General features: G+C 38.6%; 2 long non-coding RNA genes across 2 annotated transcripts in view; one reads left to right on the top strand and one right to left on the bottom strand.

Moving 5' to 3' along the window:
* Nucleotides 1-18,086, bottom strand: part of LOC148127104 (uncharacterized) — a 68,602-nt gene that overhangs the window by 15,452 nt on the left and 35,064 nt on the right. The gene's annotated exons all lie outside the window — the stretch shown is intronic.
* The window catches only part of LOC113452035 (uncharacterized), a 31,892-nt gene that overhangs the window by 3,182 nt on the left and 10,624 nt on the right, over nt 1-18,086 (top strand). Inside the window, exon 2 of the long non-coding RNA XR_015741932.1 lies at nt 13,176-13,226. This is a non-coding gene — a long non-coding RNA (uncharacterized LOC113452035). The remainder of the gene's footprint in view (nt 1-13,175; nt 13,227-18,086) is intronic.

Here is an 18,086-nt window from a genome sequence, read left to right as displayed (position 1 = left end):
GTAATTCAACTGCATTTTCCCCAACACATACAAAGCCAGAATTGAGAAGACAGCAACAGAAAGCAGATGCCACCTCTGAAAAGAAGCTAAGGAGAGTTGACCACCTTGTGAACTACAAGAAGCTAATATAGATTAACAATGACATATCAAGGTAGCAACAATAATACATTGGAATATCGCAAGAAATATTGTTTGCCTGAAAACAAGAACTGTTGGGAGCACAAACAGACAAAGTAATAGAAAAGAAGACGCTAAAGTGCTTTGGCACTTTAGAATTCAAACAAACAAGCACCTGCCCCAGACTTAACGTCTGTCAATTAGAAAGACAAAAAAGTTTGGATAGCAGACATTACAGTACCTGGAGGTAATAGAACAGAAGAGACAGAATCACAAAATATAAAGAGCTGTAAATAGAAGTGGAACAATTACGGCAAGAGAAAGCAAAAAATAATACCAATAGCAATAGGCCTCTTGGGTGCAGTCCCAAACCTTCTGGAGTACCATTTGAAATATCACCACCAATCAATTGCAAAAAGCACTTTTACTTAGAACAGCCTGTGACTTTACCTTTAACACTGTCAAACAACAACATTTGCCTATCCAAGGTCTCTAGGAAGGACTCGATTACTGGATAAAAATTCTAAATCCAGTCTAAATGTATGGTTGACTGTGCATCCACTCATAATAAATCATAATACCATTTTTCAGAGAGCGATTAAAGAGGCAAAAAGGAGTGTTTTTCACTTTCTCAGAGTTCATCAGGCAAAACATTATTAAAAGCATGGGTTAGGGAAGACACGAAAAGTTTAAATATTTGACAAGATGTTTCAGCCATAAGATCTGCATCTCATGGTCAATCTCAAGGCTGAACACATGAATTCATGAAAGGTTTTATCAATTGTAGGACAGACTGTATAAGGGCAAAAAACCAGGAATCTGCTAGCATATTTTTTGATTAATGAATATTATTAAAAGGCATACATTTTGCAAGCTACAACTCACTTCATCAGATGTTATCAGAAGAATAACTTTATTGTCACTTTGAATATACACTAACTGGCATACATTAAAATGAAATTGAAACCAACTCCAATATACACTATATAACATGACTAAATGAATGAATGAATAAATAAATAAATAATTAAATAATTAAATAAATAAATAAAGCATATACCCACATATATTATATGACACAGAGAAACAACACAGTCTAGTCTTGATGTACATGGCGAGAAAAACCAATCTTGCAAGTTTACCAGACAGATGGCATAGGGAATAAAGCTATTACAGAATCTGGTAGTCCTGCTAGAAATATTTTGAAATCTCCTCCCAGAGGGGAGGAAGAGAAACAGACTGTGAAGTGGGTGTGTGGGGTCACTAACAATGTTCAAACTCTAAGCACATGGAGCTTATAAGCAGTATCATTTTCTAGGAAAGTGAGCTTCCTATAATCTTCTCAGCTGTCCTTACCACTCTCTGTATGAACTTTCTATCTAAGGCACTGCTGCCACCAAACCAAACAGTGATGCAATTTGTTAAAATGCTCTCAATTGTGCCTCTGTAAAAAGTGGCCAGGACAGAGGGAGAAAGATGTGCTCTCTTCATTCAATGCAGGAATGCAGACGCAAAGTAGATTATATCCAGTATCTAGGGAAGAAGAAAACCAAGTCCATTAGTCTTTAATCTGCCTCTTGTAGGTGAAGCTCATAAGATTCTGATCTGGCAGGGAGCAACAGGGGTGTACTGTAGGAAAATTTTAGTCCTTATCTGACCATGGTCATCACAAAAAAAGTTAAGCAGGTTCAGACTTGTTTAATATTTATATGAGAGAGCACCAGATAATTCCAGCATTGTGGGCAAATTGGAAAGTTTAAAAAATATTCTGGAAAAAAAACACCAAATGATTTCTAGATTATTTCCAAGAAAGCAATATGGACATTACCATGAATTATTTTCAGGAAATCAATATATGATTTTACTGTCTTTTACTTATTGGGAATGTTTGCTATCCTTATGCTCATATAACAAACTTTCCTGGGTCAGCCCTAAGGTTATGTAGTTCTCTTTAATAAGAATCCAATCCAACTTATTTCATTGAGGATCAATACAGCTCACTCCCAGCAAAATGCACTGATGATGATGTCAGCTAGTTGGTAATGAAGCATCTGCAAAAACAACCAAGCTCAGAGAGCGTCAAAGACTACACCGTTCAAACCTTAGCTACAAATATTCTCTTCTATTGATGGATTATCTGATTACACGTTGCATAATTATGGAATCTCAAGTCAAACAAGATGAGCCTGACATACAGAGAAGTATTCTTGCTCAGCTCTTGTTGTAAACCTCCTCTTCATAATGCAAAGAACAGCAGCCTTTGGGAGATTTCATTGACCATAAGTTTAATCACTCCTGATCTTGCAATTCTGGTAGATGAAGTGGGGGGTGGGGGAGTATATTGGGTTGGATATGATGATATTGTAGCCAAACTGACTCTCAGTGACAGAGAATCTCAGTCAACTCTCAGTCACTCAGAGTCACAAACACTTAAGAGTCTACCTGGCAAGGTTATTGTGAGGATTAAAAAAAAGACGTACACAGTGTTTTAAGTCTGTTGCAGAAAATATGGAACAAAAAGACACAAAGAAGAGTTTCTGCTTCTACAGGTAGTAGAGATTTCAAGCATATGTCAGAATGTTCATACCTCACCTATAATACAATGGCTTTTTGTTTCAGGAAGCTGTCCTTTAGATTTATTTATTTTTCAAAAGTCACTTTTGTCTTTTATTTTGTTCATTTAACTTTTTACCGAATAAATAGTACCACGGTCACTCTGTGGGTGAGATGGATGGTCACCAAATTTGATAAACAAACAAACCACCTGAGATAGAAAAATGTGCATTAGACAGCATCACCATCAGATGGGTTTGTAACTGGCTGACCAACCACACTAAAAGTGTAGTCCTCAATGCAACTGCATCTACATGGAGGTAGTGGGGTACCACAAGGCTCTGTTTTAGGCCCAGTACTCCTCAACATCTTCATCAATGATTTGGACAAGGGGATAGATGGGAAACTCATCAAATTTGCAGATGACAGCAAATTTCTGGAGGAACACTCCAGAAAATAGGCTTAAGATATACAAGGATCTTGACAGACTTAAACATTGGGCACTATCTTACAAAATGAAATCCAATGGTGAAAAAAGTAAGGCAAGAATAACCAAACGCACAGGTGCAGTATATGTGGTATCTCGCTCAATAGTAGTAACTGTGAGAGGTATCTTGGAGTCCTAGTGGACAACCACTTAAATATGAGCCAGCAGTGTGCTGCAGCTGCCAAAAAAGCCAACATAGTTCTAGGCTGCATAAACAGAGGAATAGAATCAAGAGCATATGAAGTGTTAAAACCATTTTATAATGCCTTGGTAAGGCCATGCTTGGAATACTGCGTCCACTTTTGGTTGCCACAGTGTAAAAAAGATGTTGAGACTTTAGAACAAGTGCAGAGAACAGCAACAAAAATGATTAGGGGACTGAAAGCTAACACATATAAAGAAAGGTTGCTGGAACCAGGTGTGTCTAGTTTAATGAAAAGAAGGACTAGGCTGGACATGATAGCAGTGTTCTGATATCTCAGGCGTTGCCATAAAGAATAGGGAACCAACTTATTCTCCAAAGTACCTGAGGGCAGGATCAGAAGCAATGGTTGGAAACTAACTGAGGAGAGAAGCAACCTAGAACTAAGGAGAAATGTCCTGATAGTTAGAATGATTAATCAGACTTTTCCCTAGAAGTCATGAATACTCCAACATTGGACGTTTTAAAGAAGAAATTGGACAATTATTTGTCTGAAAGGCTATAGAGTCTCCTGCCTGAGCAGGGAGTTGAACTAGAAGCCCTCCAAGGTCCCTCCCTGTTATTCTGGTTTTGCAAAGGCCTCTATGGCAACTCAGCTTTAAGTCTTTGTGTAGCCTTTGCCCATAAGGGCCAGTGCCAGATCCACCCAACTGCACTATACTTTCTTGGGTGTGTACCTCTGTTAGGATTTACCTTCTGTGTTGAGAGCAGCCTCCAGAAATTATTGAAAGTTTGCTTAGTGGCAAGATATGGAGAATATGCATCCATCTCCCACTGTCGCATGGGGATAGAACAGGAAAGGGTAACATTTTAGAGACTACAGACCAGTGGTGGGATTCAAAAAATTTTACTACCGGTTCTGTGGGTGAGGCTTGGTGGGCATGGCAAGGGAAGGATACTGTAAAATCTCCTGTCAGAGGGGGTAGTTTCCAGTTCTCCAAACCATTCAAAATTTCCACTACCGGTTCTCCAGAATTGGTCAGAACTTGCTGAATACCACCTCTGCTACAGATCATATTCTATTAATGTGATTGCTTTCAGTAACATATTATACAGCTAAGCATGTTATTATACTTGCCCTCCAGAAGTCGTGACTGCTTCAACACTGGAAGTTTTTAAGAAGAGATTGGATAACCATTTGTCTGAAGTGGTGTAGGGTTTCCTGCCTAAGCAGGGGGCTGGACTAGAAGACCTCCAAGGTCCCTTCCAACTCTGTTATTATATTCTATTCTAAATATGGACATTGGTTTGTCTTTTTAAGCTAAATGAACATACATACTGTTGGATTTTAGATATTTTAATTAGTGTATGCATTTTATTAGTGTATGCATAGGTAAAGATTTTCTTGGTTGGGTTCTTGAATTTTCCTTTGTGAAGCAAATTTACAAGCAAACTGTTTTTAAGCCTTTTATCAAACTCTATGGGCGTGGCTTGGTGGGTGTGGCAGGGGAAGGATACTGTAAAATCCCCATTCCCTCCCTACCCCACTAACCTGCTTTCCAGCTCCGTTCTCCTGTGCAGAGCAACCAAAGAAGACCCAGCCAATCAGCTGGGACTCTGGAGGCAGAGAATAGATGGGGGTGGGGCCAGTAGGAGGTGGAATTTGCCGGTTCTCTGAACTACTCAAAATTTCTGCTACGGGTTCTCCAGAACTGGTCAGAACCTGCTGAATAACCACCTCTGCTATAATGGATATGAAACATTCCAGATGTGCCCTGTTTATTCAGCTTTTTAACTGCACCATTTAGCCACTAGAGGGTGGCAAAGACACAGAATATACAGACTGGGCATCCCGGATTTAAAACTAAGCATACAGGGCAGCCTTTTCTTTAACTGTATTACTACAGGATGATTGAACTTGTGGTACACAAATCTGGACTTAATCTTCTTTGTGTTCCATTAGGTTAAGAATAATTTACCTACTAATTGGCAAGAAGTTGATAATCACATAGGTTCATGGACACAAAACCCAGACTATCAAACAGAGTAAAATGAGAAAAGTTTAAAAAGGAAAATGGGGCTCAGTGATTTATTACTTAAGTGACAGCAGGTAAACAAGCATGGAGCAAAGCAACTGCCCTTTGTTGCAAAATAATTGCACAAGTGAGTAAATTTCAGAACTGGCACTCAGGTTGACGAATTAAATCTGGTGCAAAAGGGAAAATTCTGAGTTCAGAGAATTTATTCTCACCAGCAGAACTGAATGGAACTCATAGTTCTTCCCATATAAAAATCTACTAATAAATACAGTGTTTCCTGCACTTGGTAGTCAGGGGTGGGATTCAAGTTTTTTAAAAACTGGATCTGTGGGCGTGGCCTAATTTGTGTGTGTGGCTTGGTGGCCATGTGACTGGCAAACCAAATTTAAGTGGTCCTCACTTAATGGCCAGGTCCTCGCTTAGTGGCCAGTTGCTTAGCAAGTGTTTTTTGCCAGTTTCCAAGGCCTGGGGAACCCTGGGGCGGGCAAGGCAAGGCACGGGCAGCTACGGGGAGCTACGGGGAGCTACGGGGAGCTACGGGGAACTCAAAGTAGATTTGAAAATGACAGTCTATAAAAAAGATGTTGCACTGTGTATTTAAAAGAATGGCTGATATTTTCATAATTACAATTCATTAATTGAAAAAGAAATACTTAAAATAGAAATACTATTAACAAACTAAGGGAGTGTTATTTTGTGCCAGTAGTGGCACAAAAATCTTTCCTAGCCAAGACTACTTACCTGGACCAACAGTCCCTAATGGAATGCTCTCACTATAGCAGAGAGAGAGAAGCCAGAGGAAGCCATGTTTGGTCACCTAACCTTTTTAGAATGAGCTTAAAAATGTACTGAAGCTTTTTACTGCCTTATGCAGATATATATAGTACAAAAAAAAAAAAAGATAATAGTACAAAATCATCTAAGAAGTTAGATTACGAATGGAATTGATAGGCACATTCACAGAGCAATACTGAATTCTTTTTCTGAAATTTATTCCTCAATTTAAAAAACTGGAAATATATGTATTCGGTATTGGGCTCTGCTAGTATAGCTATTCAAGAGGATGTAGTGTCAAGGTTAGCAAAAATGGTAAAGCAACATGTAGATTTAAATTTTAAAACCAGAAATATTTTTGTTGGCACCCACATAAATAAAGGGAGTACAATACATATTTAAAGTTACACACGTTAACAGCGGCTAGAATTATGTTTGCACACAGTGGAAAAACATAGTTATCTCCACAGATGAAAATGAAATTAAAAAATTACAATGTGAAGAAATGGATAGAGATAAGAGGTAGAAATTAGGTAGAGAATGGTCATTGCTATGTATGAATTAAATTCAGAAGGTTGATAATTATAAACATGTTGATATAATTAACAAAATTAGAAATAAGCCAATACGAAGAAATTTAAATAATTTTTCTGTTACACTGCTGTACTTATTGATATTTATTTCTGCTTTGCTTTTTCATTTATGAAATATTTTATAATATAAGTATAATAGAATTACAGACGTAAGGTAAAGTAAAGATATATTGTTACAGAATAGATTGGTAATGATGAAATGAACATTATAAAGTAGATTAAGTAAAAATGGTGATTTGCTCGCATAAAATGATGTAATATTAGTAAAGCCTAGTAAGTAATTAATAATAATAATATAAATATATAAAGTGGATTTATGATATAAGAATTAATGCAAATTGGAAGGGAAAGACTGCAGAGTGTTGTAATGACGAGGCAGCCGAGTTGTTTGATCATGAACAACTGAATTATAATGATCTTTATTGGAGTATAGTCTTGTGTTATGTCTCCTCTTGGAAATTCAAACGAACAAACACAAAGCAGCCGTTTCACAATCAAATCAAACTGAAGGAAAATAACAAGATAACGGCTGGCAGAACTGTTAGGACTCCCCTTCAAAATTCAAACAAACAGAGATCTCTTTGCAGTAACGTCCTCATTCAAAATAGTCATTTTGTTTCTGGCAAAAGGCACCAGCTCAGCTGTGTCCTTTTATACCCATTAAGGCAACGTGCTAATTAACTGGCTTGCCCTTCAGATTAACATTTCCTGGTTCTGACGTCAATCCACGATCTAACAGTCATCAGATTCAAAATTCCTAACAGGACCGATCCTTCCAATCACAACAGTCTTGCATTTATATACATTTTTAGTTATCCTCCATCACTGGTTAACTTTGGTTACTGCTTAACTTTCATTACTATTTAGCACAGTAATCCATACAATTAATTATCTCTAGTTAAAGTCTAACATATGTCTACTTCCCCTCTCTAATCCTCCTTTATCCATAGATTAGTGACTTTGTTTGCCTGAGTTGTATTTGCTTGGAAACATTCTTTATCTGAGGTTTGCCATCCAAGATTGGAACATTCCTGCAATTACAACTCTACATATCCTCGTTTTTTATTTTAAATGAAGGATTCAAAGATTTATAAATGTATCGCAATTGAAGAAGGTTAAGAGAGGGGGAAGTGGGACAAAACAATGCGAATAAATTTGGAATACATTGAATAAAACAACAGGTTGCAATTAGTTCAATAATAATAATTATAGCATAAAAGAAAAACTGTTTGAGCCAAGACCAATCAGGGAGCCAATTGGTTAGCCACTCAAAAGGTGAGTAATGAGCATGGATATTATTTTAAATGTATGATTGTAAATTGGCAAGCTCATCCTCAATAGTTTTATTCAAAGAATGAAAATGCATAGTACATCCATGGCATCCAACTAATGTACAGAACACCACCACCACCACCCCCGGACAGGCTAAAAGATAGTCTATGGCAAAATGCTGCTGTAAGACATCTTGATTTAAGTCTTCTATTTCATGCTGCAAATCACGAATAGTAGCAGCGGTAGCATTGATGGGTTTTTCAAGTCTGCAGGTGAGACCAAGAATAGATCATCTGTTTTCTTGAGCAATTATGCCAGGATAAGAGTCTAGAGTAAGGACTCCTGTAATGGCCCCTGCCGATGCACGGCCAAATATAGAACCAGAAGACAATTGTGTGTCAATAATGACTTAATCATTACATGTAGGCCCCAGAGAGGAATGCTGCTGTCGAGTTGAGGGGAGAGTACCTATTTGAACAGGTAGAGTAAAATAACCTATAGTTGCACATTGATAATTCTGAGGATGAATATTAGTAGCATATTTATCAAAAAAGAACCACATATTAGGATCCTTAAGCTGCCAACCAGCACATATCAATCCTGTATTAGATTGATCAGAGGCATTAAAAATACATATCAGGAGCTATATTAATTCCATGCAAAGAAGAATTAAAGGTACCTGACAACCAATAGTAGTCAGAACAATAACTATAATTCCCTAGCTTTTTAAATATGTGCTGAGCAGCATCATAATCAGACCAATTATGAAGCCAGGTGTGTTTAGCATGACAACAGAAACACAGACCCCTTGTAAATTGACTAACTTTCAAGTAACGCCAACGGACAGAATTCAATTGCATAGTGGGTATAGAAAATAGCCAGGAGTGTGAAATAGATTGTAGTTGTGAGACAATAAATGTATAAGAGATGATCAAGATTGTGCACAAGTGATTTGTACCAACTGACACTGTATGTAATTGAAGATTGTTTATGTTTTATGTTTATTTTGTTTGTTTAAAAAAATAAAAAACTTTTATTTTAAAAAAATCCATTAATGAATGCATGCAGGTTTTTGTTACATTGTTGCTATATATTGATTTAAGCAGAAATAGATAATGTATAACAACAATGTAACAAGAAGTTGCCTTCCTCATTTTTGGTAAGTTGCTTTTGTATTTATTTTTTTAGTATCTGTTTTTGTTTTTATTAATCAAAAAACCAAAATGGATACTAAATAAATAAATATATATATAAATAAATAAAAATTATTTTACTATTCATCTTGATGTTTCTTTCTCCTATATTTTTTCCTATTGGGAAAAAGCAAATCAGAAACAAGTATCTATATATAACAGCAATGTAACATTTTGTTTCCATTTATGTTACATTGATGCTATATATAGATATTTGTTTTTGATCTGCTTTTTCCCAATAGGAAAAAACAAAGGAGAAAGAAACATCAAAATGAATAGTAAAATAATTTTTATTTATGTATTTATTTATTTCTTTACTATCTGTTTTGTTTTTATGATTAATAAAAACAAAAATAGATACTAAAAATAACTAAATACATAAATAAAAAAAAGCAACTTACCAAAAATGAGGCAGGCAACTTGGCTAGCCAGCTACATGGGGTCCTCCTCAGTCTTCAAGCTTGCTGCGGCAAGGATGGCTGGCCCGGGAGTTGGCACTCAATCGGGCAGGTGGCGGCGGCGGCAGGAGAAGGTAGGCGAATGGCGGGGCTTGCTGCTTTGCCTCCTCACTCACCCGTCAGTGGTGGGAAGATAAGACAGCAACCCTTGGGCCACAGAAGGTGAGGGAAGGTGGTGCTGGCCTAGCCAAGATGGTGGCCGCTGGGTGGGCGAGGCAGTGGCTGGCAGCCCAGGAGTTGGCACTCGACCGGGGCTGGTGGCGGTGGCAGGAGGTGGTAGGGGACTGGCGGGGCTTGCTGCTTTGCCTCCTCACTCACCAATCGATGGTGGGAAGGGAAGGCAGCAATGATGGAGGGCCGCGGGTGAGGGAAGATGGCAGCAGGAGAGGCAGGGAGCATCAGTGAGGGCGGTGGGCATCCCATGAGTCAGCACTTGACCGGGACTGGTGGTGGCAGGTAGGCAACCGGGTCGTACTTACTGATCCGTGTCTTCAGAGACCGGGGTAGGCAGTCCAGATGGGCAAGGATGGCTAGCAGTGGTGGCAGCTGGGGCTTGCATCTTCTTTAATGGCAGTCACCATGGGAGGCAGGCAGGCAAGGCAGGCAGGCAGGCAGGCCTGGGAGGCAGGCCAGGGAAGGTAGGGCCTGGGAGGCAGGGCCTGGGAGGCAGGTTGGGCAGGGCAGGGCCTGGGAGGCAATCCGGCCGGGCGAGGGAGATTAGCAGTGGTGGCAACTGGGGCTTGCGGCTTGCCCCAGCAGGGCAGCAGAAGGCAGGCAGCAACGGCTGGCTGGCTAGCTGGCTGGCTGGCAGGCTGCTGCTGCTCCTGCTGCTGTTGTGAGCAATGGCGCTGGGCAGTAAAAATTTTGTAGGTAGCACACATGTGCTATAAGTAGGGGCGGGGCAGGGCGGACGAGGGAGAATGAGGCAAGGATTGCCACATGTGTGCAAAAAATGTCACGCATGCGCAGTAAAAAAGATCCCTGGGTTTTGGCCCATAGCAGCGGCAGAGAGGGGCGGGGCCAGCCAGGGGTTGGTTTTAGTGCAGGGGTGGGCAAACTACAGCCCGGGGGCCACATCCGGCCCGTTGGTCTTTTTAATCTGGCCCGCCGAAGATTGGTACAGAATTAAGGTTTGATGTGAATGATTGAATGATTGTATTCATTTGATTTTGACTTGTAATGACAGGCATTTTGACACCAGGTGGCAGCCCGTCTGTCAAATTTTAAAAGTTAATGAGGCCCCCGAGCCAAAAAGTTTGCCCATCCCTGTTTTAGTGGTTCTAAGAACTACCGGTGACGTTAACAACCGGTTCTATAGAACCGGTGCGAACCGGTAGAATCCCACCTCTATTGATAGTGGTGGTAGAAGAGGAAGATGATCAGTTTCCCAGGAATCCTGATTTATCTCCTGTCCTTTTCTGAGTTTATACCTTATAATAAACTCTGGTTATATCTTTATGAAATTGTGTTAAAGATAACACCAACGTGCCTACCATCCCTGTCCTAATGTTCCCTTTTATTCATATCCATTTTATGTATTAATAATCATTTTTATACTTTTGCCTATTGTCTAATACATAATCAAATAAATAAATAAATAAAATAACTTCAGGTCCCTTCTCTATTCACTCATTCTAGGCGAAGTCCTTCCTTCCTTCCTATCCATCCATCCACCATCTATCATCTATCTGTCTGTCCATCCATCCATCTATCCATCCATCCATCCATCCATCCATCCATCCATCTATCGAATATAGATAGCTGCCCAGTTTAATCCTTGTGACTCTGGGAAGCTCATAGTAGCACACATAAAAACAGGAAATCATTAAACAACATTACAGTATAAAGCCGAGGCCTTAAAACATAAAAATCAAAGCACTGCTGTGTGTCAAACTCTACTGACAATCTAGCCCCATCATCTTTTCTTCAAGGTTTTTCAGGGTTGGGGTTTTCTGGATCTTCAGGAGGATACAATTTTCTTGGATAATTGCCATGTAAAGGCACATTTCCCACTAGATGTCACCTTTTTCACAAAAGGGAGCCATAGCTACAGTAGCATGCCTGCCCTGATATACCTGATAGATAGTCAGTTTGGCTTTCCAAAGAAGTAAATGGACACTTTGAATTACCTTAACACTGCCAATGCCGCTGCGTTTTTCTGAAATGCAAATAAATATGGAAAATGGCTGGCATATACACTGAAAATAAATAAAGAAATAAACTGATACATAGATTAGTAGATGAGAAATTAAAAATTAAAAAATGTCTACTGCATATAAAGAAGGATTGGGAACAATTTGGCTTTTATAGAATCAACAAGAATTAGATAAAATTATATAAGGGACTGGGAAACAAATGATTAGTAAAATGTATAATATATAATGTATATTAGAATATAAAATGGAAGAAGAAACAAAAAAAAAGAAAATATGATAATCTGGGCCAAAAATTTTGGATATGGTATTGATTTGGAACAATGGGAAAAACTATGGCAAGTAAATTATAAATTAACATTATCAGTTGCATACAAGGAGAACCTTTATAAAATGTTCTACCACTGGCACCTCCCCACAGCAAGGTTGGCCAAGATGTTTCCCAATATATTGGCAAAGTGTTGGAGATTCAACTACAGCCAAGGAACGTGTTTTCATATGTGGTGGACCTGTCCCCAAGCCTGGAAGTATTGACCCAGAAATTAAAGCTTGGTTGGAAGAAATAATAAGACAAAGAATTGAATTAAGACCTGAATTGTTTTGTTAGGTTTAATAGGATCAAAAGTTAGTAGGAACTTCCAATTTATTATACTCCATATAATAACCACTGCCAGAATCTCATTTGCACAAAATTGGAAACAGGACACTATGCCCTCTGAGGCAGTAATAATAAAGAAGATCCTTGAATGCGCTGAAATGGACAGGCTAACAATGATATTAAAAGAGAAAGAGGAAAAGGTATTAAGAAAGAGAAGATGATATTAAAAGAGAAATAAGATATGGAATGTTTGGTATGAGTGGTTAGAAAGAAGGCGTCAATCGACATCAAAAACGAGAAAGTATTAATTAATGATGTATATATGTACATATATGTATATAGATGCTAATGGTTTTATAAATTAGATCGAGAAATAAGAATGTAAGTGAATAAGAATGGAGAAGTAATTGATGTAATTTTAGACTTTATTAATTAGTGTTAACACCATTATGGAATCATTGTAAAAAGTGGAAATTGATTTTTTTAAAATGTTGAAGTGTTGAATAAATAAATTTAATAATTAAAAAAGCCTCTTTAAGATCCTTGCACTATATAAGCTTCAGGTACATACATCCACCTATCATACTGATGATCACTTTTACGAGGAAGTAATGATTAATCTTGTTGACTTTGCAGCTTTTTGCTCTTAGAGGAGGAGAAGGGCAGGGATGGCTGGCAATGCAGAAAGGAAGTAGGTGTGGCAGAGAGAGCCCTGTTAGGAAGATGATGGTTCAGAAGTCACAAACTATGGACAGCTCCTGCTGAACTGGAATCATTTCTCTTGCCTTCCATCCAGGTCGGGACAGTGAAGAATCTCTGAGGTACAGGAATCTCCTTCCTTATCAGGGTGAGTCTGCACCTGCCTTGGAATTCTTTTTACAAACTAGAGCTCCTTTGCTTCTGAGGAGTCTTTTCTTTCAAGTTAGTCCCTTTGGAGTTAGATCAGGTTTTTTTTCACAGTCAGGCCCAAAACACTCCCCCTCCCCTCTTTTTTTTAGCCTCTGTCACCATAGGAAATCTACATCCTTGAAATGTTGTTGGTTTTCTGGTCAGACATCCTCTCTGCATTATTACAAAAAATAATAATAATCCTCTCCGTGTAAAGGAGACGGCTTTTGTCTGAAGGAAATCCTTGTGTAAAGTTTGTCTAGTTTCTGATTTTGTGAGGAAGAGTTAAAAGCTTATTCTTTCTCTCCCTCCCTCCTTAATACTTCCTGGGGTGACGCCAAAAAAGCATAAATAGAGAGGCAAGTGTGTGTGTGTGTGTGTGTGCTATTTATATGTAGTCATGGACATGCTAATTAAAAAAGAAAGCACGAGGAGAAAGCAATCTGCCTCTGGAGTTTGATCGTGCCTAATTTCTTACCAGGGAGGTGTAGAGATCAATTGTACAGTGGTGGCACTACGATTCTGGTTTCAGTGTTAAATACATAGGCACAGGTTCTGATCAGTTGGCAATGCAGAGGAAAGGGGTGGGAACATTTCTCTTTCTTACTGAAGTAACTTTTTAGGACAACGATTTCTTAGCTGAACAAGTTACAGTTACATGACATGGTTTCCCAACAATTGAATAATATGCAGAGGGCCATTTAGAAAGAAGAAGCCTCTGGATGAGAAAAAAGATGATTTGGACATCAGGACATGTCTATGTGTGGTTTTAAGGAACCCAGTGTGGTTAGCCATAAGTTGGTGGCAAAAGAAACATGTGAATGTGGGCTACGCAGGCAGAGGAAAAGTCTGAAGTCTGTGGGCAGCAGCATCAACAACCTCCCTCCCACAACTCATCCAAAAACATCATTTTCCTCAGAGGAGGTGAGAGGTTGCATATGCAATATACCTGTATTCTTTCAGTGCATGGTTGGAAGTAATTTTCTGAGATGTATGATTGAAATCTTGCGATGGATTAGCCAAGTTGCTAAACCGTCAGAACTCTGGTTATTAAAATGCTGAACCAGAAGCTTGGAGGGGAGTTCCCTGCTGAGAAACAACATACAGATAGTAGAAGTGAATAATGCTAGTAGAGGTATGCTTGCCTACCACTATAGCCTTTTTATTCATATTCAACAAATTATTTATTTGGGGTTAAGGGGTTGAACTAGTTAGAATCATTGTTCTGTGATGGCTGTTTTTGTTCATAAATATACAAATCATACTATTTTGGAATTAATATTTTCAGAATGTGTTTTCAATAGCTGCAGTGAATATTAGAATCTAATATAAATAAAGCAGTGCCTTCTCTATGATCATCTGTAGGTGAGAAATTCCAATGTGGAAATTTATTGCCTTTGTACCCTTTCTCCCTTTTCCCTTTTCTCTCCTCTCCTTTCCTTGATCTTGAGGCTGCAGTATATTCTTAATACAAGTTTATGTGTATACTTTTCCTTCAGTCAATTTAATTTTTTTTCTTGGAGGAACTGAAAGCAAGAAAATCAAGGATTACTGCTAGTTTAGTTTTGTGATAAGGATGTTATGCCAATAGACAAGGTGAGCCCTAAACAAAGGGAAACTAGCATACGAGCACCTATTACTTCCTTACATCTGAGAGAAAAAAGGGCTGTTATTTCTGCTTCTTTCAGGTAAATGACCAGGGAAATGACCTTGCCATTTCTGTCCACTCCAGATCATTCATCTTTCTCCTGCCCAGAAGTAGAACAATAAACTGTCTTCCTGAAGTTTACTGCCTGTAGGCCTTTGTATTACCTGGCTTGTATTGCCTAATTTAGCAAACCCAACAATAATTAACTATGTTAATGGCTTCAGTCTGTAATGTTTAGCCTAAAGAGCCCTTTAATCATAAAGGTATAAGATCATGATTGAGCTTTGCCTGTACTGGAGAACTTTGACTTCTTCGTTCCCTTTATCATCAATCAGATTTAAGAAGACTAATTATTTGCACTCTGCACACATACTTTCTCCAAAAGTAAGCATGAAGCCCTTCTTTGTTTCTGTGGGAATGGCATCCCTCTTACAGTGGCTCTCAAGAAGAGAAGCCAAGGTAGTCCTCAACTTACAACCACAACTGAGCCAAAAATTTCTATTGCTAAATGAAACATCCGTTAAGTGAATTTTACCCCATTTTACAACCTTTCTTGCCACAGTTGACAAGTGAATCACGGCAGTTAGTTGATAAGTTAGTAACTCGGTGGTTAAGTGAAGTTGGTTTCTCCATTGACTTTGCCTGTCAGAAGGTCACAAAAGGAGATCACATGACCCCAAGGCACTGCAATGGTCGTTAATAGGAATCAATCTGAATTTTGATCATGTGACCACAGGGATGTTGTAACAATCGTAAGTGTGAAAAAAGTTCACAAGTCACTTTTTTCAGTGCTGTTGTAACTTGGAATGGTCATTAAATGAACAGTTGTAAGCTGAGGTCTGCCTGAATTCCTTCTCCATCTCTCTTTTCCTGTTCAGTGAGCTGTTGTCCTTCCTTCCTCTAATTCAGACTTAAAGATAGAGCTATTGGTTCTAAACTGCAAAAATCTGGACAATAATTAATTAATGTTTTCTATGTATCCTGCTGCCCAGGTGTTACTCTGTGGTAAGATGGCTGGCTAATATATTATAACAGATAAATAAATAAATCTTTGATGCCACCTAATGGCCATTTGGACTTTTGCAGCCAAGATCTGGTACATTTTGATAATTAGATATTATTCTCTGTGTAATCTCATGGATGCAAGACATCCATCCTTCCACGAGGACTTGAAACATACCATAGATGTCTGAAGCTGGAGCGTCCATGGCTTGCATCCACAACAAGAGAAAAATAGACCTAAAATAATTTCTACTCTGTAAGCTGCTGCATCTATAGAGGTAGTCCTTGACTTACAACCAAAATGTCTCTTATTAAACAAAAGACAGTTGTTCAGTGAATTTTGCCCCATTTTATGACTTTTCTTGCCACAGTTGTTAAGTGAATCATTGCATTTGTTAAATTGGTAACATGGCTGATAAATGAATCTGACTTCCCCATTGACTTTGCTTGTCAGAAGGTCGCAAAAGGTGATCCCAAGACCCTAAGGCACTGCAACCGTCATAAATACGAGCCAGTTGCCAAGTGGCCAAATTTTGATCACATGACCATGGAAATACTGTAACTGTTGTGTGAAAAATGGATATAAGTAACTTTTTTTCAGTGCCATTGTCACTAAATGAACGGTTTTAACTTGAGGACTATCTGTAATGTAAGCTGCACAAGTAACTTCTTGCAAACTAAATAATGACATCCTTCCCCCACCCCACACCTGTTCCTGGCTTTTGCTGTAGCTAAACCAGGAGAGTAAAGTATTACTTATTGCAGTTGGAAAGTTTTTTTAAGCAAACCTGATAAGATTATTGAAATATTATGGTCATGTGCGAAGTCCAGGTTAACCTGACAATCAAAGGTGAAGGCTGGCAGTTTTATGAAGTGCTATAAACTAGGCGTTGCTTGAAAAAAAATAGCTGATGGTATGTTGATCTTGGAACCTTAACAACACAAGATATTGGTTACAAAACCTATTATTATGTACAAATGCAGGATTAAACACAGATGAGAAAGAGAGGGAGGGAAAGAGAAGGGCGGGGAGAGAGAGAGAGTGCATGTAACTAAGAAAGTGCTACTTTTGAACAAGAAACTTGCTTTTTAGAGCTCCAATATACTACAAAACTCAAGGAAAACTAACTATTTGGAAATTGTTTCCATAATTTTGCGCATAGCTTTCTGCCTGCTCAGACATTGGTGTTTCTTTCAATTTAAGTTTTTAAAACTTTAGATTTCGTCTGATTAGCTATGAGGAGCAAGTGCCTCGAAATATTTACAAATTCTTGTTAACTCTTTTATTGTTTTGCCAGTTTTTGTCAACCTCTGTTCTGATTCTAATGTTAATTGTTAAAATGATTGATTTTCATGTGAACATATTTGTTCCAATCTATTATCACTTGTAAGAAGTGCATTTCTTTTTTTCTTCTTTCAATATTTTGTTTATTCTTAAAATGTTTTTTTTTACTTTGTGAATTGTTGTTTTTTTTAAAAAAAAAATGTACGTTTTTTGTACATTTTATTTTGCACATTTACTTTGTACATTTTATTTTGTAGTCCGTCCCCATCGATTTTCTTATTTTTTCAGCTTTTTCTGTTTAAGTTACATGTTTTTTAAATGTAAAAAGTAAGTAAGTAAGGCAAACACTATGTACAGAGGTAATCAGGTATTTCTCACAGATGGGCACTGGTGGGAGTGCTTCCTGCTTTCTAGCAAATGGAGATCTCTAGGCTTTCATACGATTTTTCGGGGGGGTCAGCTCAAAGAATTGGCAGGTTGTCAAGCTGGGAACCCCTGCCCTCACCTCCTAGAGCAAAGAGGAAGGTGCTGTGTTGATGGGGCTGTTGATGGGGCTGTTGGGTAGGGCCCAGAGGTGGGGCTCAGCAGATTCGGACCAGTTCTGGAGAAGCGGTAGTGGAAATTTTGAGTAGTTCGGAGAACTGTCAAATACCATCTCTGATTGGCCCTGCCCCATCTATTCTCTGCTTCCTGAGTCCCAGCTGATCGGCTGGGTCTTCTTTTGTTGCCCTGCACAGGAGAACGGAGCTGGAAAGCAGGTTAGTGGGGTGGGGAGGGAATGGGATTTTGCAGTATCCTTCCCCTGCCACATCCACCAACCCATGCCCATCAAGTCATGCCATGCCCACAGAACTGGTACTAAAAAAAATTTGAATCCCACCACT

The sequence above is a fragment of the Pseudonaja textilis genome, chromosome 2 (assembly GCF_049901715.1).
Source record: "Pseudonaja textilis isolate UNSWEBS1 chromosome 2, rPseTex1.2, whole genome shotgun sequence".
Classification (NCBI taxonomy): Eukaryota; Metazoa; Chordata; class Lepidosauria; order Squamata; family Elapidae; genus Pseudonaja; species Pseudonaja textilis.
Note: the sequence above shows the minus strand (reverse complement) of the source record. Positions and strands in the feature narration are given on the sequence as shown.